Source organism: Haliotis rubra, unplaced genomic scaffold (genome assembly GCF_003918875.1).
Source record: "Haliotis rubra isolate DU_JTF1 unplaced genomic scaffold, ASM391887v1 Scf419, whole genome shotgun sequence".
In the NCBI taxonomy this organism is placed as follows: domain Eukaryota; kingdom Metazoa; phylum Mollusca; class Gastropoda; order Lepetellida; family Haliotidae; genus Haliotis; species Haliotis rubra.
In genome coordinates this window covers 254,696-282,505 of record NW_025767101.1, presented here as the reverse complement: position 1 = coordinate 282,505, position 27,810 = coordinate 254,696, and the positions used below count along the sequence as shown (strand labels likewise).

Sequence of the window (27,810 nt, the reverse complement as noted above, 5' to 3'; positions counted from 1 at the left end):
GGCCTCGGCTCAAATTTCGATTAAAGCCATGAAAAACCGCAATCCACAGCCAATGTTGTTAGCCGCCACTGAAGCAAGGCATACCATACGATACAGTAAGCCGCCAAGTATCGCCGCGATCCATTTTTCTGCCACCCGGCTGTCACAATTTACAGAGTTGGTGCACGAGCGCCACTTTGACTAAATCATACCTTTTGGTTTTCAGCCGCCGAAAACTCGCCGATGTTTTCTTCAAGGCATTTAATGTCATGAGTATTGTGACCGATATGCCGATGGTGAACAGATGGTGTTTAATTCGCAGTCACGCCGTCACCGGGGAAGTCATGGCCCGCCACCGGTAAAGTCGGTAAATGTTCATCATTGAAATCTCCAGCGTCGATCGTCGAACGCCATCGAACGCCGCATCATTCAACAATGAATCAAATTTGTTTGATGTCATCGCCAGTGACTGGTGAAGTCAACGGCCATACGTTAATGTCAAAACATGCGTCCTTCCGAAATTAGCCAGTAGACACGACAGTTCTTCAATAAACCTTTCACGTTTGAAACGCATCCAGGAACCGTTATTCGTTATTTCGAGTTTCATCGCCCCGAACAACATTTTCCGGAATTGCGACACCACCGGAAAGCCGTTATCACCATCAGCGAAGCGTCTAATAACCATTAACGCCGAATTTTCTTCGAACATCTTTATAAATCCTTGTCCATGTAGCACAGATCGGTGGCAATGAACCAATACGCTGATCGAATAACAGCCGCACTGTTATTTTGGTACATGCCCGGCCGCTTCATCAGCCTGGCATTTCACAGATAAACGATCGTTTTAAACTGAAACTCCAAACTTCGCGATGGTTCCGTGCTAATCGTTACAATCGGTTGCCGAATATCGCTATAAATGTAACAATGTTCGCCGGTTCGTTTTAGATGTATTTCAGTAATGCCAAAACGCACGTTTACGTGCATCTAACATACCACGGTCATTGAAACAAAATCAAAGCCTGAACCCGAACGAATGACTATTCGGCAAGCGTTAACGCCTTGTTCACTATTCGCCGTAATATCAGTAGTGTCGTTTTCTACAACTACGCTCAACACAACATTGCTAAGTTTTCAACCGTCACATTATCTAACCGACTTCTACCTTGTCTTCATCATCAACGGCATATAAGGTCTTCCATTCAACGCTACGAATGTGCAGACATCAATAAAACAAACAGCCATATAACCGAATAATCCAGTACTTATCATTCGCTGTTACGTATATCATACCAAACATAATGCCACTTTATCAGATTTCAAAGCCGTGCCGATGCCAGATTTTGATGAAAACTTCGCATGAAAATAATTGCAGACTTCATTGTTTAATGTTCGCTATATAAAATAAAACACCTTTAAGCCATTTGAACTTCACCAGATTTAAATCGCGATTTTGCCTTCAGAGCTCCTCAATTGAATCGTAGCGTTTCCCCTATCGAAAGTCGTTGTTTTCGCCATACTCCGAACAAAGTTCATCTTTCTATTAATAAACCCGGAAAGCATCGCCCGTTTTTACCAACATTCGTTGACAATACGCAACGTAATCGATTACACTATCGCGATCGCCGGTCAGCTTCCGGTTGATAATATATTATGATGACCCAGAAAGAACAATAATACCGAGTCTTCGGTGAACGATCAAACATCGAAAACGAGTCGACCGTCAATATCGTTACATCGTCGATAGACGGCATCTTGAAATCGAGACGAAACTATAGCCAGATAGAAGTTATTATCCATCTCCTCGCTGATTACCGATATATGCATTTCATGATTTTGTTTGCCGACACGCAAAAGACGCAGCACGCTAGTCGCACCAAATATATCAGTAAAAGCCAGTTTTATAATGAAACGCCGCAGTATATTGGGATCCCATGTTCGACAGTGAAAGACCAGGCCACATGTCTATCCTACTATTGAAGAACATATAAATATGGTTCACAGTAACTGTGTCAGTAGATTCTACTTTCATACAATAAGTCACGCTCGTCGAATAGGTCAACGAAGGAAAACATATCTCGTTACCCAGATTTTGACTTCAAACCATACATTATCAAGATGTTTCACCCCATAATGGTTCTCAGTAAAAATATCATTGTCATATAACAGCCTACAGCCAGCATAACGGGTAATACCCGGCATCATCGGTTTCATCATTGAAGCTGCCTGTTTCGTATCATACGTTTCAATATCTTACCCTGCAGGAGTGAAATGTATCACGTGACTTGTTCAGCAGTATATTTGCGTTGATTAACATTGGGCCATTCAATTACGACACACAGTTGTACAGTGAAGCATCTGCTAACATTACCGATTTTGCAAGTTTATCGTTATCGCACGTCTTAATAATGTTGTGCTTGGAACATTTTCGGGCCCATTGCCGTTTACAGTCCCAGTTCGTGATCATGAATGCCGCATCGCGACAGTTGATGAAACCAAAGGTCATATCGTTAAAGCCGACAAGAAGCACGTTATTGGGGATCAAAGAAGTTGAGACAGACCATCGCAACAATCATCGGTGTCCCGTGGTCCAGCGGGGAATAGCTTCGAAAGAGGTCCGTGCTGGCCAATTGTCGGTTCCCTATCAGCGTATCGGGTCGCCGCGATTGCCTTCGTCATAATAGTGGCGTTCAGCATACGATGACATGCGCAATAGCGGGTAGCTGTGATTACTGTCATGGTTATGGCGTCACTGTTAATGACATGTAATATGCGCGGGTGCCGCCGTTACTGAAGTGAGTGTCACGCTGTTTAATACGTAATTTTGCAAAGGGTTGCCGCGGTTACCGTCACATTATGGTGTTCACCATATGTTTATCACGTAATAGCGTAGTAGGTTGCCGCCGCATTTTCAACAGCAATATGGCGTCACTATACGAATACGCATTTCATGGGGCAACGCTGCGACACTTCGTCAGCGAATAGCGAGGTCACTATTTATTACGGGTCATGGCAAGTCGCCGTGATTTCGTCATGCTGGAACAGCGAGGTCAATATATACATGACAGCGTGCAATAGCGTAGCAACGCCACCGTTATTAATAGTGAATACTACGATAGCGTAATAGCCGCTTCAAACATAATAGCGGCGTCACTAAGCTTAATACGTGTACTTCAGGTACGTGGCTTCGCCATAACAGCGAGGTCATAGCCACGATTACGTAATAAGTGGGTTAGCTTCGTTCATAATAGCAGGTCACTGTTACGTACCGTCATAAAGCGGCGCTGCCATTTAATACGTATGGCGGGGTCGCCGTGAGCCGGTTTCCGTTCATGTATACATGATGTAGTAAGTCAATATGAGGTCACTATATATGTTACTTACGTAATATGGAGGGACGCTGCGACACTTCGTCATAAAGCGAGGTCACTTTACACATGACATGCGGTTTGTAAGGAACAATGTCATAACAGAGTCATTACATACGACAGCGTGCATTATGTAGGTCACCGTGACGTCGGCGAACAGCGAGCAAGTCACTATATGCGGGCACAGATTACTTCGTTCATAATAGTGAGGCCCATACGTTTAATACGTGGCGGTCGCCAATACTTCGTCATGAGTTCACTATATACATGACATATGCGGTCGCCATTGCCCATAATACGCGAGGTCACTGTTACGACATGCGTATGTAGGTTTAACGCTGTGACAGCCAAAGTCATAATAGGAGCGTCAATATATTACGACGCAAAGTGGGGTCGCCAGATATATCGCCGGTACACGCGGTGCTGTGATTACGTCAGTGTAGCAGAGGTCACTATATGCACATGTAAGGGGTCGCACATTTCCGTCATAACAGCGAGGTCACTACATACGACATGCGTATTGAGCGTAGTGGGGGTCGCCGTGACACTTCGTCATAATAGCGAGCAAGTCACTTCACGACCAGACGCGGTGGGTATGGGTTCGCTGGTGACACTTCGTCATACTGAAGTATGTCACTTTCATTACGACATGCGTGGCGGGTCGCTGTGACACTTCGTCATAGCCAGCGAGGTCGCCATATGTTGTTTATCATAACGCCGTGATTTCTCTGTCAGCAACAGTGAAAGTCACTACAGCAGCCGGACGACATGCAGCTGTCGCCAAGTTACTTTCGTTCAATAAGTGAAGCGTTGTTTACGCAGGTCGCTGCATTACCTCTGCCCATAATAGTGGCGTCACCAGTGCCAAGATGATAGCGTGCATAAGGGTAACGGCGAGCCAGTCAATAAAGTGAGTGCTGTTACGTGTCATATGGTCACCGTGATTACTGTCGGCAATAAAGCGAGTCACTGCGCGACGACATGCGTACAAAGGGGTCGTTGCATCGTCATAGCGAGAACACCAGACATGCGTGAAGAACGCATTACCGGTACGCTTTGTTACTCATTAAACATCACGTAATAGCGGGGTCACTTCCGTCACAGAAGGAAACTGTTTATCATCGAATATGGTGACACCGTCATAATAGCGAGCAAGCTCCACTTATTGTTACGATTGACTTCAGTAATCGCCGTGACACCGTCATCATGTCGAAGGAGGTCGCCATTTATCGACGTAATTTTGTAGGGTCGCCAGATACTTCATCATAATATGGTCGCCAGATTACCATAACATATTCATCATATTGTTTATCACGTAATAATCGCCGACACCGTCACAATGGTGATGATAATAGAAGTCGCCAGTATTTCGTCGCATTTATGTTCGTTTTGATAGCGCATGCGTATTGAAGCGGCGACAATTTGGTTAGCGAGTGTCACTATACATGACAATTTAATGTTGATGGTGTCGCGACTACCGTCGCGGAATAGCGAGGTCGTTCATACTTATCGCCGCAATATGTAAGAGAAACGCCATTCGTTCATAATAGCGGCGTTCTGATGTTACGATGGCGGCGAAGCGTCGCCGATTTCAACATAATATGAGCATAATACATTACGTAATTAAGTCGCCGTGCTTCGCGAATATTATGTCGCGATATTTATCACGTAAATTTCAGCGGCCGTTTTACCGCTCATAATATGTCACTATACGCAGTATGTGTTCTCTCAAAGTCATGTCATGAAAGTTCACTATAGCCACGACACGTAATAAGCGGTCATCGTCATTTCAAACATAATAAAGCGAGGTCCGCGTTAAGATGATATGCGTAATATTGTCGCATTAGTGATCACTACGTTTATTAAGCGTAATAATGGGTAAGTCTACGTACGATTACCGTAATATGAGTTCATTTATCAAGATGGTCGCTGTGCTGTCATATCAGTGAGTAACGCCATATTGTTTATCGATGCGTAATTTCGATGGCTTTAGGTCAATTGAGTACATGAATACGTACTTTGGTCGCCATTTCGTTCATAATAGCGAAGTCAATATATTACGATGGTCGCCAGCCGTCATAATAGCGAGCAATCGCCAGCGCCATTACGTATTTGAAAGGTCGCCGCAGATTACTTCGGCATAATAGCGAAAGTCAATATATAATAGCGACATGCGATATTTCGTCATATAAGTTCATACCAGTATTTGAGGTCATTTCAGCGAGCAAGTTCACTTCATACGATGATTGTCATAGTCAGTGAAAGTTCATCATATACATATGCAAGGGTGGTGGCGTCAATTTGATCACGGTTAATGTCAATTATACGATATGCATTCGTCGTTAATATGAAGTTCAATTTCTTTACGTTGATGATAAGCGTGCATATGGTCATCGTATCATCGTCATAATAGTGAAGTCACTATATTACGACATGGCGGTCGCCAAGATACTTCTGTTCATAGAAGTGAGGTCACGACATAAAGATGATATGAAAACTACGATACGTGCATATGGCGCGTGGTTCATTTCGTCATAAATAAAGCGAGCTCACTATACATGACGCGTGGAAATATATGGTCGCCGCGATACTCTCCGGTCATATTGAAGAAAAGTCTGCCTTTGAAGAAAGCGCTGATGACATGTACCGGAAGTGCATTTCGTCATAGCGAGGTCATCGTTTACTGATGCGTAATATGGAAGGCGGAAACGCTGTGATTTCCAGGACAGAGTTCGCCTTTATGAAATGCGTCTTCTGTAGAATGCTGTGACATATCATAACAGCGAGGTCATATGAGCGACATGCGTTGGTCGCTGCGACATTTCCGTTCATAACAGCGAGTGTCACCGTTATGACCGTATGTAGTGGGTCGCTGCTTCGTCATAATAGCGAGGCATATGGTGCCTTTATTAATCTCTGTCATAACAGCGGCGTCACGCGATGATACGTAAGTCGCTGCGATTACTTCGTCATACAGTAAAGATCATTAACAGCGTATCGCTGGTAGGTGAAATATCGCTTCATCTCATGGGAATAGAAGTTCATGGCGAAGTGTCGCTTGCTATGTCTTCGTCATTTTCGTCATGCATTAGCAATGAAGTCGTTGGTTCGATTTGTTCATTGCCGCAAGCGGGATGGGCCCCAGTTCGTAATACGCGGGATGCAATATCGGCCAATGACGATAATAGGTTCGCGATTATACGCATGCAATCACGGGTCAATGGGTCTGGTCATGCGCATCATGACCCATGCATTGCCCAGTTTTCAGTGCTCGAGTATGTTCATCACCGTCACCCATAGTCTTCTGGTCCAGTTGGACGTTAGCTTCCTCACGTTATGGGCAGTAGCATTGATGATAATATATTTAAGTCTGTCATTCAAACCGATTCAAGATTTATCTCGGGGATGATAGAATATTTGTCATCCCGATGAAGCGATGATGACGTCATAACCGGAAGCCTTCGGCCGCAGCGGATTATTGCGCAGCACGGCCAACATTTTCCTGTTAATCAGTCATACATTGCCGAAGTGATTTGATAACCGGGTAAAGTCATTGCACGAACAATGTAACCATTTTCAGCTCATCGGCCTCATTACGGGCACACTGGTACCGCCAGTAATGTTAAAGCGCATAAAATAATCACCAATGGCCGTTTTCTTTTCGCAGCCGCTATTCAATAATCTCCACGTAAGCAATTAACCTAAAAAAACTTCTGTGTCGATAAGATGGTACTGGGGAGTTTAACGCTCAGAAATGCAGTTCACTTCTCCGGGCGGCGTTGTCTGCCCGGCCATACCGCCAAATTGAGCATTCTTTCAGCAAAGCGAAATTGAAATCAAAGTTTAACATTAAAGCTGATAAAAACAGCCGCCCAGCCAGCCCATTGCCGAGGCTCAGCAGCGCATTTCGGTAGAACTGCCTTGGTATGTTTAGCTGCCGCCCAATGGGGCCAGTTCACTTTCAATACTCGTTTATCACCTCACCCTCGGACACTGTTTTAAAGAGCCAAAATGTTGCACCAGTTATTTCATTAATCCGTTAACGTCGTTACTATGACCACCGGTCAAAGATGGTGAAACAGCAGCATTACGGGATAATCATGACATGCAGGCTGGAATCACGTGATTGTGAAATGTCGTTATCGTCAATACGTGCCGTGTTATATTCATGTGTCCAGATGCCGTTATTAAAGCCTTCAAAACACCGGGCGTGACGTCGCTACCGTGAACAAGATGATCAGTTAATCAGGAAATACTTGAACTATTGCCAATAAACAAGCCTGGTTGAGCTTACCCCTGCGATAGCGTAGCAGCTCGGTGAAGAATCAATGCAGTTGGCGCATGCCAAGACGTTAACGTTTGGGATTCTCGAAAATACATGCAGAATGCCGTTACGTACATTTCATACGCCGTTACGAAGCCGGTGCTCCATAGTAACAGTACTTCAGCATACCAGGCTCATTTGCCTTTGTTTTCTGTTTGTGCCGGCACGCAAGACTACAATTTTCGTTTATGGCGTGTGCCCGAACAGCCCACCATGATCGGCAGAAATAGCTTCCATCTGTTTAATGGGGACATGAATATATATGTAAATGCCACAAAGTTCGATCATTCGTTCTGTTAAGCCGCTTCACGACAAGGCAGGTGAGGTGAAGTGAACAAACGCGCTGGAGAATAGCGCATGCGGAAAGCAGAGTATGCCACAGCTCCAGATTTCAAGCCGGTATGCTGGGGCTCATCGAGATACCATGTCGTTAAGCGAAGTTATCTGGTCAGTCTTCATTCAGACACGAAGTCGCACAGTCTGAAGTAACGCGCCCATATGTCGGGGACGAACCCCAGTCCACCGCAGTAACTGACTACACCACGGCGTACCCTCAGCCATCGCTACGTGGCTGAAGCCATTCAGACTCAGTTATTCCTGCCAGCGTAACAATGAACATGCCGCAATAGAGAGCAACCATTTGGTTTTCTTTTTAGAAGATTTGGCTTTAAATCTTTGATTCCTGGCAAGTTTAAGAAAGCTGAATTATCAGAAAGCTTTCGCAGCATGACAGTTTGCATGGCACGCATCTACCGGTATCGAAGATCGTATCTTGTCTTAACCATATGCCTTTATGATCTGGTCTCAACCATTAGTATTATGATAGCTTGAAGCCGACAGATTTGTCAGTTATCAGCCATTGAAGCATTTTGTTCATAACAAATCATAACTATTAAATGGAGATTTAAAATCAATAAATTCAGTTAATGCATCAGATAACAAAAATCAAAGTTTAGTATCATTGACCCGAATGCCGTTCATCATACAACTAACCTGAAAATGGTTACAGATCGGTCATGAAAGTTAATATCCATAACGACTTCATGCGTTCAGCTATAGCGTAAAGCACGATTCCGAAAATTATGATAATATATCATATCTCAAACCGCTGAGGTCTGGTTTATCTAAATGTTGGTATTCGAGCGAGCAGTTTATAATCGATTATCAGGCACGATGTCGCAAAACACAGTGTTACGGGCTAACGCAATATTCGTTTATTACAGAAGTCCGAGGAAATAACCCGTAAGCCGCCTATCGCGTCGCCCATAACGAATCATATTGAAAACGATGTCATAAAGCATTTACGATCATCACCGATGACAAAAGCGATATTTTGCGTTTCTAACGATGAAAAATAGCGAACCGGTTGAAGGTATCGTAAGTCATTGTGACAGCAAGAAGGATGTTCAGGAGACAGTAAGACCGGAAAGTTAATCTGCCTTAATAAAGTTTGTTCGTCAGCATCGTTGCGGCTTCCGATTCCAGACGGTAGTTCACCAGTGGTAAAACCCGTCGTCTCCCCGATGTTCCGTGTTTTCAGCCGAAACAGCGTAACGTTATTTATCGAATATTTAGACGTTTTATTTAACGACCGCCTGAATTGCACTGGCAGTATCGGTTCAGTCGCACACAAAATATTAACCGCACCGAAAGGTCGTCAGTTATTCAAAGTCGGAAGCCTTCGCATCAATAGAATGGACATGCCTAAAAATATCGACTCCGGGGACGACAGCGATACGTCAAATTCGATGAAAGTACAAAGCACCATGGTCATTATCGGCATCGTGTCAAGATACTTTCAACTGTTGACCGAAGCGACCGATCTTCAGCAACCTCAGCTTAAATGTAAATCTGTGATAAACTGTGCTTACTGTCCCTTTATTAATTACATTAACTGGTTAATAAATACAATTCACTTCATAACTTCGCTAAACACGGTTATGATCGAAATATCAATGACCAGTAGTCTCTTACCAATCATCATCACCACCGTCAATTCCGGGTCGGCGTGTTATCTCGTTATCCGGAGTTTGGTTAGTCATATAGCGTTTATTTGTCATCAATACGTGGACCTATTGCTGAACGAAAGATCGACACCGTTCACGTTCAGCCCCGGAAGACAAAGAAAGCCGCGAAAGATAGATTACCGTCCCATCTACATTTATCCGCGAGTACCATTCAGCTGAGTGTTCGATCACAAGTTACGGTAAAGATAAGCCGTATGAGAATGGTATGATGCCGTTATTTCCACGATATATTGCCGATAATCCGGAGAACGAAGAATGTTAGCATCAAAGTGTTGTCAGAGAAATCCGTGATCGACCGTAAGATCACCCGGGCCTATACTGAGCAGTTACGTTGTGGACCATCGTTTCCAGTCATTGGTCCAATAAAGCAATGAATTGTTGGTGGCGGCAGTCCGTAAAAATAACAGAGTCAATCCAGTGATCGATCAGCAATAGTTATCGGCCTGAATCTGGAACAACTTTGAAGCAACAGTAGCATCATTGCCTTTAAGCATTGGTCATCGAAAATCCGGGCATCAAGCGGTGATACGCCGAATAATCGGTGCCGATGGGATGGCAAAGTTTACTGGCAAATCCTCATATTGTTATTGCAGTAAAACCGACAACAACACCAGTTTCAGTCGTGAAACCCCGGTGACAGTCATCAGTAGATCACACCGACTCAATAAACATCATCAACATATTACAGTGCGATTCATTATCACGTTATCAATATCGTTGAATCCACCTGGTATGCAGCACGGTTTCCGTTTGTTTTCGTTCCATAGTAAGCCGTTGCGCCAGCAATCTTCGGTCAAGCTTGGCAATAAATGATACCTGAACATCATTCCAGACGAAGAAGAGCATCATTTTACAGGTGCAGTCATTTAGCATTGGCAGACGTTCGCGTCGATTCAGATGGCAGCCCCTGAACAGCTGCTTCGCCGGTTGCCGAAAATCCTTTCAGTCCGTACGATGGATGTCCTAAGTTATGCGTTCCGCTCAATAACTTCAGTTCAATTCCAGTACCGGCCATTATTGATATGTTAGTTTCATTGAATCGGGTCAGCACCGAAACAAAAACAAAGCGAACAGTCGTCGCGAAGCGCTGTGGACGTTCATATCATTTGCCAATGGCACAGCTCAACCGGCAGTCCGCAGTTCAGCACGGTCCAGCCTGCGCCTGCGGTAAGATATGTTCTACGGGTATGTCAAAGGACAGACACCTTCCGCATAACTTCATCTGAACTGTTACCGAAATCATCCTCGTTCCAGTTTGATATTCAACGAAGCGACATACGCCTTCGAATCCTTCGTCAAAGCCCCGAAGATCCTTCACATCTACGGTCGCTTTCAACATGGGGAGTCTTCGCAGTTTGAGCGGCGCGATAGTTAACATCATTGGTGACCGCCGGATGATTGGATGAGAAGACGTGAACCCACTCCAGATTGAGTCAGCGAAGGAGGAAGAATTCATCGTGAATGATCAGCCAGATTCACCGAAGAAGTTTGGAGCAAGATGGAGATGACAAGCTCGAGCAGCGTCAGTCGCCAGAACTATGCCAGACACATGTTAACGCTTACGCCAGTGCCGTTATCACGTCGTGGTATGCCAAACGTCACGTCAGTCAGTGGTCAGCTCAGATAGTCGCAATGGTGAAAGCGAATTTTGACAACCATTTGTGCGAAGTCAATTCTCTCAAACACTTGGGAACTTCGATAGCTTGACTCCGACCGCATCATCGTTATATTAGACGTAATAAGCACCGGTCATCTGGTGCTCGCGTCTCTGCAAATTAGCCGCGGGTCCGCTATTGTTATCGAAATCAAACGTAGAGCCGGGAATCATTGAAATTACAGACGAAGCCATGTCATCACGGCTGTCAATGAATCGCCATTGTACGGAAAGCGAGTGAGTGAAAGTTTGCTTCTGCGCCACTGCCGTATACGTTGTCTGGACGACAGCTGGATGAAGTCACCGCAGTTGGGGATTGCATGACGACTGCGTCACGATTCGCTTGTTCGCTTCCACACAAAGGTTGTTACGTTCCGAATGTCGGAAGTCGTTGTTTGAAGTGTTGAAATCCGTTATTTCGTATTTAGGCATCAGTGTCGGCGACACCCAGTATGCCATGGAGTTCATCACTGATGCAATACGTTAATGGTGTAACCATGGCAAGGTTGCGAGAAAGTCTTCCTGGGCACATATAAATATTGTAACAAACCATTTTGCAATACTACTAATAGCCGTAACAATACTTCAAAATATTTTACCAGTCTAAAACCGTTTCGTTTAGATCATCAATGTGCCTTCTGCTGTCGTTAGTTGGTAACCTGCCGCATCACCCTTTCTCATGCCGTCGCTGACCAATCCAGTCGCAAATTCCAGAAAGACTTTGCCTCGACACAGCCATCAGGTCGAAGCAGAAGTTGTCGGTCGGCTGCTGGTTCCTTCGGCTCCGGTGATGACTTTATTGTCGCGCAGTTCGTGCTAGTTCAACAAGCGCAAGTCTGTATCACAGAGCTAACCGGCACATCACGCTACCGGATGGTCGGTGGTCGCCTGGCGGCTGAAAGTTAGACCGGCCCCTGAAAGGCAGCAGTTTCGCTTATCAGCCGACATAAATGGCGACTCGTTTACCGGCCAATCCACCACGACGCCCAATCGAGATATTACAATGCCGTCGCTCTTCCAGACGTCGACTAAAGAGCCATCGCCTCCGCCCTGCCGATTGACGTGCTTTGCATGCCCGCCAGCGCCGACCAGCGTCTTCCGCATTGTCACCCGCGCTCCTTCCTGGTCGGCCCGCCGGTTTCCGTACATCAGCTTGCTCAGCTCCTCATGCTGGCCGACGAGCCCAGTACACAACGGTCTCAGATTCACATCGCCGAATCTCTTCCGCAGCCGAATCTTCGCATCAGCTGCGCATCATCTTCTGGTTCCCCGAGAAGATTCTATCAGTGCTCGCTGATGAGATTGATGTACCGAAATTCCTCTATCCCCTTTCTTCAACCGTAAAGTTGAAGTGGTCGGAGTTCTGAGCAGCTGTATTTTCAATTCTTTGTAAGGCGAGAACTTTATTGTCCCGGCCGATTACCTTTCATCACGGTTGAGTCGCCTTGGCGGACATCGGGCAGGCTTGTTAACTACGACGTTCGAGGTCTCCAAAGCACGTTCAATAGTCATAGAGTCAGCATTTGTTTCCAGACTTCCGTCGCCTAAAGACGTTATAGTTTTCAATACGAACGCCTATTGAATCGTCAGTTATTCAGCTCCATTTATCGTCATCGCTCCAGATGTCCCGCATCGACTGCTGTTTATATCAACAATAAAGTCGTTATCAGAAAGTTTATTTGCCAGTCGTCTCCAGTTGTTATGGTTGGAAGCAAAACAAAGTTGTTCCATTGATTCGTTGCTTCAGTTCAGCGGTTAATTCTCCCCGACAGTATTCGCTTTCCGTTAGCGGCCATCTAAGTCGCCAAGACCGTTCATTGCAGATCATTATTTGAATGGAAACATCCGCCATTAACCGGACAATCATTCAAGCCTGGTCATATAATTACCGAAGTGCCGCGATCCCCAGTTTTAGTCATTAGTCACTGTTTTTGTTTCTTCGGCGTCTTATAATCATCAAGCGTATCTTCGCCGTGTTCTCATTGAATCCGAATGTTATCAGACAGTATCGTCTTCACGCTGGGGAAAGTTCAGCAAAGCTTCATATGTTCCCTGTGAGACTCTTCTGAAATAGAATCAATAAATTGCATTTCAGCCAAACCCCAATGATATCTTCATTTCAGCCTGACACCAGTTACGAAACGGAAGGATAAGCCAGATCAGTTCCGGTTGTAAAGCCCCGCGAGTTCCATATGCGGTCCATTATCAAAAATGAGTTTTGTTTGGTAAAATATATTTCATTGAACACAATAACCGTCATAGTATAATAAAACGATGACTTTGAAGGTGTCTTCAGGGACTTTACCAAAGAATTCGTTCCGGTTAGGTTCAGCCTATAGCCGTAGAGCGCACGATAATGGTCGATGGTTACGTATGAAAGGTGTTCCAGCAGTGAAATGAACGAAAGTAGATCAGGCGTACATAACGATACCAGTACAGTGTTCAGTGACTTCAGCCTCGCTCAGTAATCGTTATTAATCTGGGGCAGTTCATCTCGATTATGACGTTATGTCAACGATGCGCGTGGAGAAATTGCGATAGTTGAAAAAGCCGTATTCAACTTCATGACTATAAATCTTTTCGGAGATAGCGAAAGCCAGCTGCCGATAAATGATATCGGTGAAAACCAGCGGTATTGGTTGTTTGCCGTCGATGCAGCCAGCAAAATACCGTCCATTATAATAGATCCCCTCAATAAGACAGTTTATCAAAAGGACCACAAAGCCTCAGTAATACCAAATCAGCCGAGCAAGAAAATGGCTTGCGAAATCGTATTAAAATTCACATCTCCACTTCGAACATTATGAATGTTAACACCGTAGAGGTCAGTAAGCGAACTTTACTCAAATGAATCAGATCTCATTATTTTGCGCCAGGTGATACCAAAGCGATCAATTCATGTAAATAGTTGTTAGTCTTCGATTGTACACGCAGATATTTTCAATATTCGATTTAGCAATACCGTATGCAAAGATGCAGGTGTCGCTCATTATTATGTCTAGTATATTTGAAAATTGTGGTTCCATTTTGGTCAATCAGGATCCATCATCAGATTTCAGTTAAACAACACAAAAATCATTATGACATATCGTAACAGTCTTCACCAATACAACATGTATATGAAAAAATATTGAGGATCGACAGGTGTTTGAAAAGCATTTGCCGTATGCCAGCAGCGAAACTATCGTCGATGTTCGTACCGTGTCATCTACCGGAAAAGCCGACATTCACCGACCGGCGTCCACGAAAGCATGAATATTCCCAGTTACCGGCCCCGCATCAGGTAAGAGAAACAAGTTGAAGCAAACAATTACACTGTTGCCAGTTATGATGTCATCAACACGGTGGATATTAGAATAAAATGACGTTACGATATCGATGAAATGAAATTTCAGTCAACAAGCTCTGTGAATACTGCGGGTAAAAGTGAGCCGGTAGTTCGGCATGTTTAATACCAGGTTATTAGCTGAGTACGTTTGGCTTACTCCAGTTCAGATTAAACGCATAACTATAGATCCAAGATATTAAAGCCGTTGAGCGTGATCGCAACTCCAGCATATCCGCAGAACACCGGAGCATCTGCCGGCAATCGTTGAAGCCCGGTAGTGACAGTTTGCTCATTAAATATCTATAATTCCAATAGCGTTACAAGTCAAAATCCAATGCTCGGTTTCAGGAGTACGCGAACATCTCGATCTGGCGTTCGTTCATAATACGAGTACATTAACAGCGTCAGCATTGATGTTCGAAAGTTTGCGCCTGTTACATTGTTAGCTGAAATAATTCGTTTGATCGCCGGGCAATTGGCGTAGCCCACAAGCTGGATCATTACAAAGTTTAATAAAAATCCAACCGGCTCATCATCAATCGGCTATTGCAAAATATAATAGCGTTCCGGTAAAAGCCCATCTGCAGCATAAAATCAACCCGTATATCAATGTCGACGCCATCAATTCACACTACCATTACCCGGGAAAAATTTCTGTCATACCAGACTTCAGCAGCCATTCTCACCGATAGATTCACAAATAATGGGTAACGTGAACGCTTCAGCTCGAGCCTTTAACAACAGATGTTATCGCCGATCATCAATAACACCACTAGAACTTACGCACCATCTTCTGGTACGAGGTACGATGCAGTAGGTGCACGACGAGGAGTTTAGTTTACCGCTTCAGTTAAACATTCCAGCATGGGTATCGCGCTTCACCGATTGTGGTCTGGCGATTTGTCGGGTCTTTAACATTCACCGCCGCACAGTGCGGAGGCCGTTGCGAATAATACCGTTGCATACTGACTGACGGGGTTTAGCTCGGGATTTCACCGACTTCAGAAGTCATCATTCGACCAATACAGAAGACATTTTCCAACTCGAATTTTACCAAAAGCGTTTCTTTATTCGTGTCATAGTCAGACCATGACATTTTGAGCCGATTTACTACGTAATCAACAGTAGTAAACAAAAGGTATTTGATGTTGGTTTGAAGTTTCAGCATTTAATGAAAGTATCGAAACGTTTTCATTTGTCAATGACATTTAAAAACACATTTAGCAGATTTTCCAGTTTGTTCGTGCTGGATCAATGGTCATACAATGAGTTATGCTCACCTTTATCTCCTGGCGAACTGTTTCAACAGGTGAGAATCCGCCACGTTACGCATCGCCACCGGTCGTAATCAAATCATTGCCAGTAGCCGCCAGAACAGAGCAGCCCCACCATGAGTTATTACTCCGGGGTCCTCAACAATACAGCCCACGTTTCTCCGAAAGCTATTTAATGTAAAGGACGCCAATGTTTTGCGAAGCCTTCCTCAGCATTGGTCACGAGGTGCGCGACATCACGTAAAGGGGACGCCATAGCCTTTGTTTTCCTGCCGCGACGTCAGCCCAGCGAGACGCAGGCTGCTCGTCTTCGACAAATGCCCCAGAGTGTCACCAAAGTTGTAGTGAGCGAAATAAAGCCAGCGTACGAACATTGCCGTCCTCGTTTGCCTCAAAACAGGTGAAGTCGCATTGAAACGCTGGCCGCAGCACCGCATGTGATTATCAGTCCATTTAGCCTTCCTGGCTCTCAGACGGTAGCAGCAGTAGCCTGACAGCAGCAATATCGATGCCTGCTCATTCTCGAATACTCGCCTGTGTCACCAGCTCGTACCGATATTCTCGCTCTGATCATTTTCTTCATACAGTTTGCTCGACATGTGCCTCATCGCCATCACGAATTGCATTTCGAAAAGTCCAAACAATTGACTTCGATCATATCAGAAAGTTAACTCCGCAGAAGCCACTTCAGCTCATTTAGATGGTCATAGTGCTTCGGATCACCTGTATCTGAAGTTTCACTAAAAAGCGGTTGGGGTGCCCAGACCTGCTACGTTCATCCGATACGGCAATGTCGTTCAAGCCGCGAAATCATTCACCACATCGCCGTTTCGATTCTGAATAGCAGTGCCTTCGAGTCGGCACAAACCATTTCTGCCCGACTGCCAGATTTTACCAGGTGTGGTGTACCTTTGTTGTATTTCATCTGCGGCGAAGAGCCAAGTAGTTAACGCCTTTGCTTGTCAGTGCCGATAGATCGGGTTCCATTCCACCCCTTTGTGTCCAGTGTATGAACTAATTCTGGTGTCCTTGGGTCCCTCGGAACTTTAAAACATTTGTAGCGCCACGGCTACCGAAGCCTATGAGGTTCTATAGAGTTGGCCACAGGCTGTGAATCCTTTACAAACACTTTGTGGATCAGGACCCTGGATGATACATGGTAGGTCAACTGACTGACTGAGCATCATGCTAGGACCCACTCTGCCCAAAATGCGGCCAATCTGCTGCTCCAGGTCCTCTGACGCTTAGCCGCGACATCACGCTGGAATAACCCCAGACAATGTGGAAACAACATAAGATAATGTGCACCAAGACACAAGACTAAAATGATTTTTATAAGAGGACTAGCAGTTATTCAGTGTGACTGATATGGACATTCTGCAGTCAGAGTAATGACAGAATCTGTAATGTGATTGAGAAATGAATTGTGTTCCAGGTTGAGATCAGGAGTTCTTTACTGCATACTCTTCTACACAAGACAATATTTGAAGTACAGATACTAACGCCCTATGATCTAGGTAAAGCTGGCTTTATCCAAAGTTACCTGATATGCCTGTACTAGAATAAAGATGTTGTCCACACCCCACAGCAAGCACAAGGAACGCACAACCTCGATGATGATGAGTGTTGCTGGCTGGCCTAATGAAAGCTGAAGAAGCTTCCCTAATGAACACCCCACAGACAGAAGCACAATCAGCACGCCGCCAGACCCATCGCTATTTTGGAGTCAACCTGAGGAAGAGACAGAGGACTTGTATTTCAGTAACAGTGAGTCAGTCAGTTGTAACAGAACCCCTGCCATGTATCATCCAGGGTCCTGATCCACAGTAGTGTTTGTAAAGTTACGCACCTCGTCGTAACTCTATAGTTTATCATAGGCTTACTTAATGTCGAGCGCTACAAATGTTTTAAGGATCGGGACCCAAGGACACCAGAATTGGTTCATACACTGGACACAAGGGTGGAATGGAACCGATCTATCGGCATGACAAGCAAAGACGTTAACTACTTGGCTCTTCCGCCACCCAAGATGAAATACAACAAAGGTACACCACACCATGGAGTAAAATCATTACAATGTAGCTTAGTCCAGATATAGAAATCGTTTGTGCATTTCAAGAAACTTAACTACTGCTTATTCAGATCAAAGAACAGCCGACAAGTTAAATGAAGTGAAATAGTTTGATTTCACGCTAGACAGCAGTTCAGTTATTTGACACCATCTCTCTACATGTGGATGAAAACAGACATGTGCTAGGTCACAGACTTTAACCACTTTAGTGAAAACTTCAAATACAGGTGATCGCTTCCATGACCATCCTAAATAGGCTAAGGGAAGTAACTCTGCAGAGTTAACTCTGGTCCACAAGACCAAATGGTCAAGTGTTCGAATTTTGAGATAACCTTTTTCAAATACAATTCATGATAATGATGAAAATTTTATGTCAGAGCAAACTGTATGAAGAAAAAATGATAAACAGGACTCAAATAGAATATCAATTTTGAAACTGGAGTGACTTACAAAGAATCTGGCACAGGTGTTGATCTTGCCAAGGGTCAGGGAGATATAGGCAAACATGATGAGGTAGCTTAGGAGGATTGTAATGACGTCAGAACTACTCTCTCGGTTGATCTCATCCTGGATTGAACGCTGGGGAAAGAATAGAATGAGAGCTAAATTGAACAATGAAATACATATACAGTTATGGATACAGCCAACGCTTCAATAACACATTTCTTTGACACTTCACCTGTTTAACACTGAAACAAAACAAGGACAGCTTAATGGATATTTCTTCATCTCATTACACTGAGCTGTCAAAATGTTCCTTCACATGTTCCTAACAATGCTAAAAGACATCAAACATACTCCTGAGACGACAATGGAGATACTGGGCAAAACCTTCCCTCACAGATCACTGATCTATTATAATTTTCCTGACATTAATGTCACGCTTTAGCTCCAAGGAGAAGGAAAACAAAATATTGTAACGCCCCTTACAGTGATGTCAATGCTTTTACCTCCTCGCTGTGAAGGAATGCACATATTGGGAAGAGCCTCCTCACAAAACATTGTAACGCCCCTTACAGTGATGTCATGCTTACCTCCGAGGAGAAGGCAATAGACATGTTGGGGTTGAGTAACTCTTCATGAATTTGAGATACTCTGATTCCCACGCTTCTGCCATAGCGCTTGTCTGCCTCATGCTTACATGGTTGTTGACCAGGAATGATATAACCAGTGCAGTAGCATTATGGTAGTTCTCACCTGTTGACAGAAGCAAAGGTTACTACTTCACTAGAATAAAGGTGGAAACACCAGCTTTATCATGTATTACATGACCATTACAGTATTTTACCAGGACTCCATGCTATTTTGCAGACAAACTGGGAGAAATCACCATAACTTTGTTTAAATGTGTTTTTTAAATGTCAGTATTTTTAAATAAAAACATTTCAATACTTCATTAAATGCAAAACTGTCAAACAAAACATAAATGCCTTTTGTTTTCTATTTAGTTATGAAATGCATCAACTCAAAATAATCATAAGTGCAATATGACTGTGATAAAAGTACTTTGAAATTTTTAAAATTCAAGTTTGGAAAAAAAATGTATCTTCTGTATTAAGGTCAACATTGGCCTCTGGGCAAGTCAGGGTAAATCCCTTCAAACTAAGCCCCATCAGTTGACATCAGTATTACAACAGTAGTATTCCTGTAACCTCCACCCTGTAATGAAAGGTGGGGTAGTCTAGTGGTTAAAGCGCTAATTGCATCACCAAGACCCGGTTCAATCCCCACATGGGTACAATGAGTGAAGCCCATTTCTGGTGTCCCCCGCCGCGATATTGCTGGAATATTGCTAAAAGCGGCGCGAAACCAAACTCAGTCAGTCAGTCAGTCCACTCCTGTACCTACCATCATACCTCCTCCGAAAGCCACCCAGGGGAAGGTGGGTGCCCCGTCCGCTCCTAGGCATGAGGTGTGGAGCTTGGTGGTGTCATTCAGCTGCATGCAGGGGCTCTGGTGACAAAAAGAACTCCAGGCTACAGAAGAATCACATTGCAGTGTGGCACGCATACAGGGTTCATGGAAGATCCCTAAACCATATATCTCAATTGAAGTAGCTTCCTTCAAAGTCACAACTCTGGTATGACTTAGAAATTTTTCCCCAGACTTGGGGTGGAGTGAGTGAGTGGGGTGAGAGGGAGGGAGGGAGGGAGGGAGGGTGTGTTTGTGCGGTTGTGGCAAGATGCCATGCTGCTAACAAAGTATTTAGACATTGGTCTTATTTTTAGGTTAATTTACTATACTTTACTAGATGGAAAGTTTTTTTACCTAGTCAGGTTACCTGATATTATAATTTTGCAAGCTCAAAAGAAAAGAAAGCAGCCATTGGAGTGAGTGAGTGAGTGAGTAAGTGAGTTTAGTTTTACATCGCTTTTAGCAATATTCCAGCAATATCACGGCGGGACCCCAGAAATGGGCTTCACACATAGTGCCCATGTGGGGAATCAAACCCAGGTCTTCAGCTGACAAGCAAATGCCTTAACCACTAGGGCTACCACACCACCCCTCCAAGACTTCAGACATCTCAAGCAATCTTGGTTATATTGTATGTACTCATGGTCAATGAACATTGTATGACAAGGTACTAAGGATCAGAGATCTTCACCTGACACAGTAGAGGAAGTGGTCCAGGTAATCCTTCCACAAAGAAACCCGAGCTGTCGCTTACTGACTTGTCCAGCATTTCATGCGAGTCTTGGTAGTACTGGAAGATACTCTGAATGGTACAGTTAGTATACTGGCCATGGGCTGGAAGCAAATATCCTGCAGACTCACGGTGTCGCTGCCGAAGCTTTGTTGTCAGATGCTCCAGTGTGTTCTGCAGTCTCAGAACCTGGAACACACAGATCACACACTTCAAGCATTTAAATATCTTGGACTCTATAGGTTCCAAAATGAAACTGCCATTTTGAATCTGAATGAGGATTTAGATCGCCAAAGGAAAATGCAGTACTCCACCTCCTCAAAAATATGCTGCTTAATCATTCCTGAAGATCTCCTGTTCAATGGCATGGCCAAACTAAAGACAGACATAGATTAGACAATACTTTGCCCTGTGGTACAGAACTGTTTGACACAGCAAAACCATTTCATTATCACATCAATAAGCATATATCATGTATCATTTTATTCTAATAATACCATGTTGATGACATCACTAACCCTGCTAACAGATGTATCAAATTATTTTGCTTCAATTTTACTGATTTCTCTTACCTGATGCAGGAACTCTTTATCAAAGATAGCTGGGAAGTATTCATACTCTGTGGATGGAGGCGGAGCTTGTGGGCTTACCTTGGAATGGTTGCCAGTCCGGTGATGATCATCTGCTCAACTCGTAGAATGGCCTGACACAGACATGGACAATAGGCATACTGGCATACAGCAAAATGCTTTTCAAAACACCTGTGTTATAATATTTTTCATATACATGGTATATTGGGTAAAACATTTTGAAAAGTGTTGCTGTCACCATGGTTACTTGTGTTGTTTAACCTGAAATCTACAATGATGGATCCCTTTAAATTGATTGACAAAATGGTAGACCACAGAATTTTTTTCTCATGCTATCTCTCCATGACTACATAATGGCGGCAACTGATTACATGTACATACAGTATTACTTTCATCAAAATGTAGAAAATAATATCTGCATGTACAATCAAAGACTTCAGCTTTGCTTAATATTTTATAGATTGTCCTTTTAGTTCGTTTAGTTCATTGTATGGGAATGCACTGCAGCAGATCACCTGTACCAAAAATGTAGAATCCTTAATTCAGGTTGGCTGAATAGAAAGTTCACTTTATGCAACCTCCTACAGTGTGCTTTGACCTATATGTTCAGAGGTATTACATCAGAATGTGATTTTAATGAGATTTGGTTCACAAAGCCATTTTCAACACTCAGACAATTTGAAATATTACTGAAGCTGTAGTTCATACTATTAAACACAGATATCTGTGAAGGGATCTGTATAAAATGGGACCCAGCTGTTGCTTTAGTGTAACCATGGTAACCAAACTCAACCAATACCTACATTCCCCATTATTGTAAGAGTTTTCCTTGTCATTTATCATAACAACAGCCCTTTCAATATCTGTCAAAAGGTTTACTGAATCACCAAGTTGAATTACAGCTTTTTCAGCTATATCACTAGTGGCTCTCCACTACTGGCTCTACACTACACACTTTTTACATGTTGTACTCTTGCATCACTAATCAGGAGTATTAAGGCTACCCCCAGACTCCAACTCTTTGAATTACTGAGCAGGAAACAAGTCTGTTTTCTTACTAGTCGCTATGCGCATTAATTCGGTCTGTTTTCATTCATTTTCACACTGGAACATACCTTCACATACCATGTATGGTGCATTGTGTGTATACTAAAACCTGGCTATAAATTTGTACAAACCTGTAGAGGTTATGAATTCTTTGAAGTAAAGTCCTCCCTGGGGTACATATAAGCATTAAAATGTCCATTTTAACATACCTATGACAGTTGTAACAATATTTCAATAAAATATTTTACCAAACAAAAACTCATTTTGTTTAATGAGACCACCTCTATAGGGCCCCTCAATAGGGGCCCTACAGCCAAGAGCAGGTAACTCTGGCTGCTTACCTCTCAAACCTCACGCTTCATGCTGAGCGTGTCAGACAGAATGAGGGAGGTGGTGTCAGACTCCCCAAGGAGGACTTTGCTTTAAAGAATTCATAACCTCTACAGGTTTGTACAATTCTATTTCAGAAGAAGTCCTCCTTGGGGAACATATAAGCATAATACAGACTCCCCAACGATGGCGAAGTCGTGAAGGTATTCTGTCTGGCTAACATTCCCCTAGTTCAATCGAAGGCACAGCCGGGCCGAGAGAGGGGAGAAAATACACTTAATTGTGGAATTTTATAAAACCGACACCAGGAAATAAAAACAATCGTGACTTCGAAAGCTCATTTGGCTAGAGAGTCACGACACTGCCCACTGGTGAGAACTGTCTGGCCAAACTGAGCACATTCCCGTGAGTGTTTGTCCAGTTGATAATGGCGGATGAACGTACTCGGTCGGCTCCAAATAGCCGCTGAGCAGATCTTCCTCAATGGGCAGTGCCGCGGCATATGCCTTAGATGTCGCCACTGCCCTAACCGAATGAGCCTTTAACCCATCAGGGAGAGTTAACCATTTAGACAAGCCACATAGATATGGTCTGCTTGTTCGCCGGAAGACCAGCCTTACCACTGCCATAACAGCAGAACAGCTGCTTATCTTTCCTGATAGCAGCTGTTCGTTTGATATAAGCCTTGAGAGTGTTACGGACATCTAAGACGTGAGCACGCCGAAGAGAGGTACCGGACGATGGAGGCTGAGTGAAAGCTGGCAGTTCAATAGGCGCCGTTATGTGAAAGGCGCCTGCGATCTTAGGACGGTAAGAGTCTGGCAACCAAATACTGACTCTGTATTTGTGAAAGGCAGTCAGAGCAGGAACCTCAGACATCGCATGGATATCGCCTACCAGCCGGCCAGATGTTAGCGCCACAAGAAAGGCAGCCTTCCAACTTAACAGCGGGAGTGAAAGAGGGACGGGGGACTAATCCGCCGGACAGTCGGACGGATTCTGTCCACGCCTGCTAAAAAGCGCTGCACAAGAGGGTGCTGACCCAAGAGAGCACCGTCGGCAGGTACATGGAAGGCAGAGATTCCCTTGGAGTAGCCCCGGATAGTAGACGCGGCTAAGCCGGCCTCTAACCGAGACTGTAAGAACTCCAGTACTTCAACTACAGTTGAAGAAAAGGGATCGAGAATCCCTCTGCTGACACACTAGCGCGTATAACAGGCCCATCTATCCTCATCTTAAATGTTTGTCGAATCTCTCCGAGGAGCCAGAATTGTGTCTGCAACTGGTGCAGGAATTCCGCTCGCTTGGAGGAGATTCCGGACAGTGGCCAGGCCACCCACTGAATCCTGAGATTCGGGTGTGGCACTCAGTTCTGGGATAGTAGGTCCGGTCGAAAGTGTTTTAGTACGAGGCTGAGCCAGAAAGCTGAGTAGTACCGAAACCAGCTTTGAGCCGACCAAAGAGGTGCAAGGAGCACAAGAAGTCGAGCTGGTTGGGTGGCAAGCTGCGTAGAGGACTTTGAGAATCAGGGTACTGGCGGAACGCCTTACAGAACCCTGCCCGTCCAATCGAACGGGAAAGCGCCCGAGGCGATGGCTCTTGGATCCGTATCCGAGAGAAAAACACTGGAATCTGGTCTGGACTTCCAGAAGGAAACAGATCCACCTGGAACGACTCAACAACTGGGAGATAATCCCTAATATCTCCGGATTGAGCATCCACTAGTGCGGGCCAGGATACGCTGAGAGAGCTGCCTGCTGAACGTTGTCCGCCTCGGGAGATAAACAGGCATCACCCGTGATGTCGAACTGGTCGCACCAGAGCAGAAACTGCCATGCTTCCTGCAGGAGGGACGGGAAACCGCACCGGCCCTGCTTCAGGATAAAGGTCATCGCCACCATCTCTAGATCTAACCACACGGCTCCTCGAACCCGCCCCTGAAGTCGCTCGAACACTAACCTGACTGTTCTCAATTCTAGCACATTGATGTGCAGTTGAGCCTCGCTTCTGTGACCACAGGCCTGAGACTGACAGGTCAGCCCAGCACGCTGGCTGGAGACTGCTAACACGCCGCAAAGTTACAACAAATCATGAATGAAAAAGTCATACGTAAGATTCAGAAAGAAGGAACCATACATACAGTATTTGACTCTTTCTCACTCATTTTCTCTATTGTAGTATCAGGCGAAGTCTTTCTCTGGAACATGCACGACCGTTCTAGTCAACGACAGCATGAAAAGTGAGGTACGAGGTAAGCAGCCAGAGTTACCTGCTCTTGGCTGTAGGGGGCCCTGTGAGGGGCCCTATAGGGTGGTCTCACTAAAACAAAACGAAGTTTTTGTTTGGTAAAATATTTTATTGAATTATTGTTACAACTGTCGAGGTATTTTAAAATGGACATTTTAATGCTTATATGTACCCCAAGGAGGACTTCTTCTGAAAAAGAATACCATGGTTACCATACTTTTTTCATGCTTGTGACACATCAATGATAAGACTCCATATCATACTCGTGTCTGTTTGTCAACTTACTGGTCATGTAGCTTCATGCAAATATGGATTTTCAACTCAAACTTCAAAACCTAGCAACCCGTGAACGTCCAGGTTAGAATTGATCTTCAGTAACCCATGCTTGTCGTAAGAGGCGACAAACGGGATCGGGTGGTCAGGCTCGCTGACTTGGTTGACATATGTCGTATCCCAATTGCATAAGTTGATGCTCATGCTGTCGACCACTGGATTGTCTGGTCCAGACTCAATTATTTACAGACCGCCGCCATATGGCTGGAATATTGCAGCAATGCTGAGCGTGGTGTAAAACTAAACTCACTCACTCCTCCATATCTTGGTCAGTGACATGCATATTGAGTGACATGGCCTCGCATAGGTGTCACCATGAGAGTTTCAATGATTCCCAGCTCTATTGTTTGTTTAGTTTTCGAATAACATAACAATAGCAGTTATTATGAATTTGCAAATTTTCATAATCAAGTCTGAACCAGATACTCCTGGCCAGTGCTTGATATTACTGGCAACGTCCCACAATGAAGTACAATGACATGCAGTGGAATGCCTGAAACCTTTCATTATCAAGTTCCCAAAAGTGTTTCAGGTTTAAGAGAAGAATTATTAACAACTCACACAAAATGGTTGTCAAAGTATTCCTTTTCCTGTCGAGCACGGCTATCTGGAGCTGACCACAGTTTGACGGGCGACGTGGTGACCTGGAACAGCGCTATACCACCAAGCAAGATGGCAATGATGACAGCACTGACGCCAAAAACGATGTATGGGTGTCTGGCACACATAGTTCCCCAACGACTGAAACCTTTCTCAAACATCATCTCCATCTTAGCTCCAAGCTTCTCAGTGAATCCTAGCTGATCCTTCCTGATGGAGGAGAAGGAATTCTTCCTCCTCTTCTTCTTGCCCTGGTCATCAATCCTGTAGATTCGGTTCCCGTCTTCATCTTCCTCATCAATCTCATCCAGGGAGAGCGAGTCCTGCACAATGATGTTGTAGCAAATCGCATACACTCCAAAGAAGGCTATGAAGAAGATGAAGATGGCTCCCATGACAAAGCAGTAGCCATCGATGTGAAGGATCTTCCAGGGCTTTGGTGGTGGAGGTGGTGGGATCTGGGGCGTACACATGTCCGCACAGTCCTGGCAACTGCAGGGATTGGAGTCGTTAGTCAGAGCCTGAGAACAGGGGATGATTTTTGCTGTAAGTGGTTCCAGTTCCGGGAAGACCTTGCTGGAGTTTCCAAGATGGAAGTTTATCTGGAAAGGTGTCTGTCCATTGCCTGTGCCACCCATGAAGTCCAGCCAGTTCTGAGGTGTGCACTGATCAGCAGTTTTACCACACAGGATACCCAAGGCTCGCTTCATTAGCACTGGGCATCTGCACGCTCTACACGAGTTGAACATGCCATTGGCAAATGATGGAGACACCAGGCAGTCCACAGACTTCACGGCAACTGTTCCTTTGGCAGCAGCATTTTGGTGGTTTCAGTTGTATTGATGCTAAAACCTGCTATGGTCTGGGGCACATGTGAAGTAGCAGTACAAATTGACAAAGTTGTGGAAGCAGGAAGGGCATCGTGAAAGCACCTGCTTAGGGACATCCATGTTGGACTGAAGGATTTTCAGCTGCTCAGCAGAGCAACAGGTCATAGGGCACTGCCATCTGGAAAAATTGTCAACACTTAAAGACATCTGCCAATGCTAAACCAATTTCAAACACACCTACATAAAAACAAGACATGATACTCTTCTCATCTAAGATGGAAATCTGTTCAAAGGTATCATTTGTACCATAAGCTATTCAGAAGATTACTCCTGACTTTCCAACAGCAACCTGCTAAAGGTTAATAGAAACAAGCAAACCATTTCCATAGCCACAGGAAATCTCTGCCATACCAGATTCAATTATAAGATTCCAACTGTGTGATAACATGTGCTTATGAATCACTATAATATGGTGATGATACCAGATGTTTGTGTTAAGGTCAGTGTATCCTACCATACTGGTGGCCCCTGTCACAAATTACAGGGTTTTCCTTTGACTTACAAAACTGGAGTGAGTGAGTATGGTTTTACACTGCTTTTGCAATATTCCAGCAATATCACAGTGGGGAGACACCGAAATAGACTTCACACATTGTACCCATGTCCAATCAAGCCCGGTCTTCAGCATGACAAGCGTCCCTACAAAACTGGAAGGCCAAAGGACACCCAATTATTAATTTTAAGATTTTCTATTTAAATGAAAGAGTTCTGAAAAATACTTAAAATGTAATGTACCCTACTGTAAAGTTTGTTTCGATTCCAAGATTGATGCTCATGCTGTTGATCACTGGATTGTCTGGTAGAGACTTATTTTTTTACAGACTGCCACCATATAGCTGGAGTATTGCTGTGTGTGTCGTTAAATAACAAACAATGGGTCTCCACAACATAACATACTTTTCCAAAGTCATTACTATAAATTTAGTGTCTACAGTGGTCTACAGAATGGATATTTCTCTGACACATAACACCCTGATACTGTAAATATCTTCATTCTCCAGATTCCCAATTGTCCAGCAATATATCATTAAAATACCTTAACATAACTCATTTCTGAGACATGACTTAAGGCCCCGGCATTTAAGTTTATCCATACCATTCCGATCA

The 27,810-nt window shown here is 44.2% G+C and overlaps 1 protein-coding gene and 1 long non-coding RNA gene across 2 annotated transcripts in view; both read right to left on the bottom strand.

The window, feature by feature from the left end:
• The window catches only part of LOC124288488 (NPC intracellular cholesterol transporter 1-like), a 125,178-nt gene that overhangs the window by 77,708 nt on the left and 19,660 nt on the right, over positions 1–27,810 (bottom strand).
• On the bottom strand, positions 17,668–19,090 carry LOC124288489. The gene is made up of 3 exons (XR_006901464.1): positions 19,057–19,090; positions 18,473–18,601; positions 17,668–17,682 (listed from the first exon to the last, which is right to left on the bottom strand). It is a non-coding gene; the product is annotated as an uncharacterized LOC124288489 (long non-coding RNA).